General features: G+C 38.8%; 1 pseudogene across 1 annotated transcript; it reads right to left on the minus strand.

Annotated features, from left to right (window-relative positions):
• Positions 1–7,171: 7,171 nt before the first annotated feature.
• LOC309561654 lies at positions 7,172–8,853 on the minus strand (annotated as a pseudogene). The gene has a single exon. The product of its transcript is annotated as an uncharacterized misc_RNA (transcript).
• Between the last annotated feature and the right edge of the window lie 648 nt (positions 8,854–9,501).

The raw sequence follows: 9,501 nt of genomic DNA on the forward strand, positions 1-9,501 counted from the left end.
TTGACTGTACGCAAGACACACTTGTCTTTGTACTCCTCACCTGGTTGCTGCGACACACGTTTGACACCATCTGAACCAAATAAGTTTATCTTGATACCATCAGACTACAGTGCATGGTTCCAGTAATCCGTATCCTTAGTCTGCTTGTCTTCAGCAAACTGTGTGCGGGCTTTCTTGTACATCATCTTTAGAAGAGGCTTCCTTCTTGGACGACAGCCATGCAGACCAATTGAATTCAGTGTGCGGTGTATGGTCTGAGAACTAACAGGCTGACCCCTAGCCCTTTAACCTCTGCAGCAATGTTGGCAGCACTCATACGTCTATTTCCCATAGACAACCTCTGGATATGATGCTGAGCACAGGCACTCAACTTATTTGGTCGACCATGGCGAGGCCTGTTCTGAGTGGAACCTGTCCTGGAGAACTGCTGTGTGGTCTTGGCCACCTTGCTGCAGCTCATTTTCAGGGTCTTGGCAATCCTCATATAGCCTAGGCCATCTTTAGGTAGAGCAACAATTCTTTTTTTCAGATCCTCAGAGAGTTCGTTGCCATGAGGTACCATGTTGAACTTCCAGTGACCAGTATGAGAGAGTGAGAGCGATAACACCAAATTTAACACACCTGCTCCCCATTCACACCTGAGACCTTGTAACACTAATGAGTCACATGACACTGTGGAGGGAAAATGGCTAATTGGGCCTAATTTGGACATTTTCACCTAGGAATGTACTCACTTTTGTTGTCAGCGGTTTATACATTAATGGCTGTGTGTTGAGTTATTTGAGGGGAGAGCAAATTTACACTGTTATACAAGCTGAACACCCACTACTTTACATTGTACCAAAGTGTCATTTCTTCAGTGTTGTCATATGAAAAGATATAATAAAATATTTACAAAAATATGAGGGGTGTACTCACTTTTGTGAGATAATATATATATATATATATATATATATATATATATATATAGTTAGACAATATTAAATAAAGCAGTTAGCTTTGTGTATATATATATATATATATATATATATATATATATATATATATATATATATATATATATATATATATAATCAATATAGTGCCTAACTGCCTATTTATGCAACCAATATATGAATACACACATATAGGACTGTATGGTTAAAAACTATAAGGCATTTAACACATAAGGTGGTGTGATTGCTAGTTCATTTTCCCAAAGCCGTAAATATGTTATCCTTGAGTTGGTGAAGTCTTACCAAAACAAGCAGGGTTTGATTTAACATGACTGGGTGCCATACTGTCTCTACACAATTTTTTTAAATGGGTAAAGCTATAGACAAAAACAGTTATCAATTATTTTATTAAACATATAGGAATTGTGGGATTGAATAAGTTTGTTTGGTTATATGACAGATGTCAGATTTATGGTTAGTTACAATGACGTAGATGTTAGGAACCAATAATTTTGTACCACATGTAATTATATGGTCAAAAATTTTTAAATTTAATTTTAAATTTACATGCATGCTGGGATCCTTGACTGGCAATCCACCTGCAAGCGGCTTTGGGGTTGTCAGACCCATGGAAAGCCTAACTTAAATATTTTTTTAGGATGAGTACTGATATGGAGTTACTAGGAGAAAAAGGTACATTTTTTTATTGTATTTGCAAAGATAAATAGAACAAAATAGTTGTGGTGTAAAACAATACTCATGAGTTTAGAATTGTCAGGAAAGGTAAAAGTTTTGGAGCTCCATTTCTTAACAAAGTTAAAAGGTATGTACCATCTTTGTAATATATATACATGTATCTATTATGCCTGTCTGTGTTGACTGTGCACTAGCTGAGTTTGGATCAGGTTAAGACATTCCTGATTGCCGTGGTAATCAGGGCTTAGCAGTTTTTCGTGTCTTGAGACAAGCGATTTGTAAGGGGATGTAGAGTGTAATGCTCAGATGAAGCACTGCTCAGATGAAATATGTATACTGTGGAGTATACATCCACAGTATACATCAGGGATGACAAGCTTCATACTTCAATATACAGGAAAACGACTGACTGATACAGCTATCTCCACAGTTCCAGTTTTCACCCCCAACACACTAAACGGGCCATCATACACAGCCAGGCCATCAGATACCACCGAATATGTTCAGACCCAGAAGACAGAGATAAAGAGTTTGCTAGTGTTTTGAGATGTTTAAGTAAGAAAGGTTACAAAGACCAAACCATCAACCACAGCATAAACAAGGCCTTGAAAACCCTGAAGAGAAAATCTTCTCTAATATAAAGAGAAAAAAACAAATAACCGTGTACCTCTAGTCACCACATACAATCCAGCACTAGAAGGGATAAGAAAGATAATCAAAGATTTACAACCCATCATAACAGAGAATGAAACTCTGAAAGGAATATTCCAACAACCTCCAATACTGTCTTTCAGACAACCACCCAACCTCAGACGTTTACTAATCAGCAGGAAACTTCATTCTGATTATGAAATCACAAATAATGGGAGCAAAGCCTGCAATAAAATACGCTGCAAACTGTGCAACCAGATTAATCTGTCTAAAAGTGTCACACACACACAAATGGGACCTTCAATATAACAGGATCCTACAACTGCACCTCCAGTAATGTTGTGTACCTCATCCAATGCAAAAGGTGTAGCAAAGGATCTTATGTAGGCGAAACAGGACAGAAGTTGCAAGCGAGGATGAATTTGCACAGACATACCATCAAGGAACATAAAGAAGATAGTTTCTGCACACCTGTGGGACATCATTTCTCACAACTGGACCAGACTATAGAAGACCTCAATGTTTTAGTTCTTAAAGGGAATTTCAGAACTTTCCAGGAAAGGAAAACTTTTGAACTAAGAATGATGATTTTTTGACACAAAAAATAACAGCCTAAATTTAGATATGGGTTTCCTTACTCGTTATTCAACAGTTTTACGACCCCCTCTGTGACTATCACCCCCACCTTCCCCCCCAGTCTATAGCTCTCCCTCTGTCTTATCTCACTAACTATGCTTGTACGTTCCAAATATAATGTAGTTTATTGCACAATTTAGGAATTACACTCACATTTTAAAATAGAATACAAGCCTTAATATTAAGGCTTGTATTCTATTTTAAAATGTGAGTGTAATTCCTAAATTGTGCAATAAATTACATTCTATTTGGAACGTACTGAACTATTGGCTTTTTTATGCTTATATGCATATGTCTATTGAAGAGTAATCTGAAGGCACCCAGCTCATCCGCTTACCTTTAAGCTTGCTAGACCCCAAGACCATAAGGCCTATAGGGGTCCATAACATTTGGTAAGTGGATTCACGTGTGGGGTACGTGTGGAATACATTTATTGAGCACCTGGGAGCACACTTCTGTTTCAAGTATATAAAGTGGATTGTTGGTGCTGGCAGCACTGAATTATTTTTGGACACTTATATTTGGACACTTATATTTCATTTATTTGATTCAATTGCTTTATATTGTGTGATATATTCATATGTATAATAATTTTTTGGACACTTTAGATCACCAGTCACATAAGTTAATTTAATATAGTTCACTGTTATAGCACTGTGTTTATATATTCACTTATTTGTTTATGTTTGTTTTGGTTTTCTCTTTTTTTTCCTTTGGATTAGAGATTGTGTTTTTTTACCATTCTGCTAAATATTTTGTGAATCAATACTGCTTGGATCTTGATGAAGGAGACATACCCTGAAAGCTTGTCCTGAAAAGTTGTATATTAGTGCTGTAACAAAGGGTTAATTTTCATGTTACATATATTAATTTATTGGCAGGTTCAATATATTTACCCTTTCAGCTATGTGGCTGAAGTACAATAATTAAGAACACACACAAGTAGTAAAAATAATAAAAAGATTTACTTAGCTTCGATTAAAGATGGAATACAGATGATAATATAGATAATTTCAGTTTCAATCCAGGGAAACCCGCAACTTCTGAAGTCAATCAACAGTGGAACTGGACTGGAAACCGACAGTTTTTGCTATGTCCAGGCACATATTCACTGGTATGTCCTGGAAGAAGTTCTGATAAATCTCTTGTGTGGTTTGTATATATAAATGAAAAAGGCACCAATAAGCTGGTTTTATCCAGTTCTAACAAAATAATAGCCAACGGTTCCCGAGACAGTTTGACCATCTGTGATGTCAGAAAAGGTCAATGTATGCAGGAACGAGAAAGCTATTCAGTAGAGAAATGTGTGTGTGTGCGCACACACATATATATATATATATATATATATATATATATATATATATATATATATATATATATATTCACACACACACACACACACACATACAAGTGATGACCTTATCAACTATCATAGTTAATAACAATTGATACCAAGTTCTTTGTAAATCAATTATGAATATTATAGACCCATACTACATAGACATAATCTTCAGACTTACGTATAGGTAATGCCTCATTAGTAGATGTTGTACATTTACTAATACAGACAAAATAATCTTGACTATAATAAAAATTCCTAATGCTAATAAAATAAACCATGCAATATACATAACCACTCGTTGCCCCAATTGACCAAACCAAGCAAATATCCCATCATTAGAGATAGAATGAAGTTTACTAACAGCTTTTCGAGCCTCTGTTAATTCTGATTCGATGTTTTCACTACTATCTGAAATATGGGAGCAACACTCATCCCAAATTAAGCACATTCACTATTGATATTCTTCAAGGATCGTCCAAAGGCAACCAGCTAATATTAACTGGTAGTCAATATAATGGTATGCCCTCAGGTGCGGCATGTGGTGTTTGTTCACAGTTTGTAACATTAAAAACATGGATTGTTGCTTTCAGAGTGTCGTGGAAAAAGTTCTTCTGTGCTGTTCCACTGAAAACAAGGCTGGTCATCATCTGAAGCCAAAGCAAAGTCCTCATGGCATTAGCAACAGTCTGTGAAAAGGAACATAAATAGGTTGGTCTTCCAGTTCAATTAAAACTAAAGCTGTGGACCCAGGTCCCCAGGCCACAATGTCTCCCTTCCTTTAACTCTTCCCCTCTCAGCTACATTTGGGGCTACCCACACCTTGGTCCCTAATTGGGCAAAATACATTTTTCCTTGTACCTGCAGATGTTTTGGTATTATTATCTGTCCTATTTGTTGTCCTTTTTTTCAGACATCCTATTTCTAAAGGTACTATGGTAACACAATATTCTCCCAGTGCATCTTTTTTCACTTATGTATCCCACTCACACCATTCAGTCAACTGAGAGTCTAGAATGAACTGCAAATCACATGTGGGATCTAACTGTAAAATGCCAGTGGGTACTGATATGTGAGATCCAGGGCTAGGATTTAATTCCCCCCTCACCCTCTCCTACTTACGCATCTTGGAGCATTGTAACTGATATGGGTTGAGTTACAGGAATTGTTGAACCTTTGGTAGTTACAGTCACTATCCATTCTCCTGAACTTTCAACACCACTTCCCAACATTTGCTGAATAGGAGTGCTCTGTCCTACCAATCTGTTGTTTAACATGTACACTGCTTCTTGTAACACCTTATCCCACCCCTTGAGTGTGTGTGTAGGTGTTAGTTTTCTTATTTGCCCTTTAAGCAAACCATTCATTCTCTCAATCAAACCTGCTGTTTGTGGATGATAGGGGATGTGAAATACCCAGTTTACACCATGGACTTCTGCCCATCGTTTAACGGCTTGCACCGTAAAATGTGTGCCATTGTCTGATTGGATTTCTTGAGGCACGCCGTAATGCTGTGTCAACAATTGCATACGTTTTAAGGTTGTCTTCTGATTAACATGTTTAGTAGCATAAACTTGCAAAAGTCCCCTACAGGTGTCCACACTTGTATGAGCTTGAAAGCCTTCTTGTCTCACACACCCAGAAATTGGTAGGTCAGTCCTCACTGTCACTGACTGCTGCTTTGTTGTTGCTTCCACATGTTGTAAAGCAGTATAGGCAGCCAGCAACTGCTTCTCCAAAGGGCTATACTTTCTCTGTGCAGCAGTGAACTGTTTGGACCAGAATCCCAATAGTATCTTCCGATCCCTCAGATTTGGGCCTTTCTGCCACAGACCCCACGACATTCCATGTTCAGTTGAAGTCACATCTAGGATGAAAGGCTGATCTAGTTTCAAGGGGCCTAATGAGTGATGTGTTCTTACAGTCTCTTGGCATTGTCTAGTGCCAACTGCTGGTCCGGTCCCCTTAATAATACAGTCTTTTTCCGAGTATAATTGTAGATTGGCCAGAGAATCAGGCCTAAGTGAGGAATGAAAGGTCTCCAAAAGCCCAGTAAACAGAATAAACTCTGAGCCTCTTTCACATTTTTGGGAGGCTTCGATGCTGCAATAGAGTCTAATACAGGTTGCGGAATAGTCTTGATGGGCCCAGACCAAATCATACCTAGAATTTTGACACTCATAGCTGGTCCTTGAATCTTTGTAGGGTTAATGGCCCATCCTCTGTTCTGCATATGAGCTTGCACTGTAGTCAAGTCTTGTCTTACTTGTCCTTCTATATTACCAGAGATCATGATATCATCAATATAATGATATAAATTACAGTCCAGTTTTGGTAACATAGCCAGATCCCTGGCTACCAATCCATGGCATATTGTTGGACTATGTAAGTAGCCCTGAGGGTCAACAGTGGCTGTATATGGTTTTCCTTCCCAGGTAAAAGCAAATTGATCTTGTGATTCCTCATCAATAGCTATTGAGAAAAATGCATTCTCTAAATCCAACACTGCATGCCATTCTCCAGCGGTTTGAGAAATAGTCTCTACAAGTGACACAATATCTGGGACAGCAGCTGCAAGAGGTGGAGCCACTTTGTTTAACCCTCGATAGTCTATGGTCATCCTATAAGTTCCATCCGGTTTTCTTACAGGAAAGATAGGTGAGTTAAAGGGGCTCACTAGAGGCCTGAATACTCCTACATCCAGCAAGGCTTGTATTGTGTCAGTCACTTCTTGGTGTCCTCCAGGTATGCGGTACTGCTTAAGATTGACAGGGTGTTTGGGCGGAGGAATTTACACTGGCATCCACTTGGTATGTCCCCTGATGATAGGTTTTACTGCAGACACAAAGAAAGAACACACTGAGTTACCAAATGAAAACACACCTGCATCGGTTTGGATGGTCCCACCCCTCAAAATATCCATTCCCAGTATGTTATCAGGTAGCTCAGATATTAGAACTTGTGCATTAAAAATGGGGCCTTTTTCAATTTGCAATCTGCAGTACACCTTGTGAGCCCATGTGTGTTGTCCTTCCAGCCCTTCAACTGCCACTACCCCTGTATGGTTTTTACTTTTGATGCTGTGAAACAAAGTCACTTCAGCTCCAGTGTCTAACAGGGCAGTAACTTTTTGTGGTCTGTGTTATCCTTGCCAATATATTGCCACTGATACATATGGGCGATGATCCCCTGGTTTCAGCATGTTAACTTGAACCAGTGACACAGAGGATACACCCTCCTGTCACTCCAAAGGAGTGGGCACTTCCCAGCCTCTGCTTCCAAATTTCTTTTTGTGTTTCATAAACTCTTCTGCTGCCGCCCCATAGGGTTCGGCTTTCTCTCCATAGGAGGGGCAGAAGGAAAAACAAGGACATCCTTAACATCACTGGTTGCCTCCCTTTTAGGCAAGCTAGATTTTAATTTCCCTTGTGATTGTAAATCTTTCCATCGTTTTAATAGAGAACTTGTTGCGATGCCATCAATATCTGATATTGGTACACCACTCTGCAAAAGATCTAAAAATAACTGCTTTCGTGTAATCTTCAGCCTCCCTACAGGATTTTTCTCCTCCTCGTTCCTTTGTTTAACTCTGTCTCCGACCCTTTCCAGCTCTCCTAATTGTCTCAGTAAAGTAGCTGCCTCATGCACCTTGTCCTTCTTTGCATCAATAGCACTTAACATTGTAAACAATGGAGCTTTTAAGTGTGAAGGAGCACCAGCCAGCAACTTATTGCTCATATGTGCCGTGATCAAAGCCATATCAGGTCCTGTCCAATTATCATGCACAGTAGAAGTTTCTACTAGAGGATCTGCAATCAATCCACTTACACACCCATACTCTCGCAGCCTGTGAATTCCGTCTCCAATTGTGCGCCAAGGAGTTAAATCCATACGTTCTTTAGGAGTGTCATGAACTTAGACTATAGAATCTCTTATCAGATGCAATAGAGAGAAAACAACAGTAATGTCTCTAGCTCTGCGCAGATAAAGTCTCACTCTCAGTTTCTTAGCCATACTACCTAAACCAACAGCCTCTCTGTTAGACAAAATAGGACGAGCTTTGCCTTCTTCTAACTCCTCTACAATTTCAATCTCTTCATCTGTGTCTGATCCCGACCAATATGCTAATTCCACCCAGTCACCCCTAGTAACCAGGGTACATACTTTTACTGCAGCATTATTTCCCGGTAATCTCCTCCCTTTTTTCCTAAGTTGCTTATTCATGGATCTCACTACATACTCTGAAAATTGTGTTTCCATTTCCTCCCTATGTTTTCCGGAAGATCTAAAACATTCCTTTAGGATTTGAAGTTGATCTGTTACTGCCTGCAGTTCCATCTCAACAGCTTCCCTCTTTTTTGTCTCATTGATTGCCTGCAAAAATATCCATCCTAATATAGATGCAGCTTTCTGTTCCGATTTCGAATGTCGGGACAAATCCAGATTCAGGAGACAATGGCAGGGGTCTTCCACTTTAATTGCATCCTGATACTTGATCAATTCAAGAGCCAGAGTAGACCAGTGTCTAGAATCTGCCCACTCTGGGATGGGGTTCTTTTGACTCTCTACCCCCTTTCTGTTTATCCATTTAAACATTGTAAAACCACCAAAACAAAGCTAGCAACCTCCTATCACAGTACACAATAATAATACAGTTTCCCAATTCTCATAAAGCATTACAATTCACAGCAATATTACTAGGATTAATCACTGCACTTCAAACCAGCACTGAAGGGGATAAAATATCCTGCTCACAGCGCCATTTATGTAACAAAGGGTTAATTTCCATGTTACATATATTCATTTATTGGCAGGCTCAATATATTTACCCTTCAAGATATGTGGCTGAAGTATAATAATTAAGAACACACACAAGTAGTAAAAGTAATAAAAAGATTTACTTAGCTTTGATTAAAGATGGAATACAGATGATAATACAGATAATTTCAGTTTCAATCCAGGGAACCCCCCAACTTCTGAAGTCAATCAAAAGTTCTAGAAACCGACAGTCTTTGCTATGTCCAGGCACAAATTCACTGGTATGTCCTGGAAGAAGTTCTGATAAACCTCTTGTGTGTATAGTATATATAATTTAAAAAGGCGCCAATAAGTTGGTTTTATCCAGTTCTAACAAAAGAATAGCCAACGGTTTCCGAGACAATATGACCATCTGTGAGGTCAGAAAAGGTCAATGTATGCAGGAATGAGAAAGCTATTCAGTAGAGAAAGCTATTCGGTAGAGAA

This window comes from Pelophylax lessonae (assembly GCF_965119305.1).
Source record: "Pelophylax lessonae genome assembly, chromosome: 8".
In the NCBI taxonomy this organism is placed as follows: domain Eukaryota; kingdom Metazoa; phylum Chordata; class Amphibia; order Anura; family Ranidae; genus Pelophylax; species Pelophylax lessonae.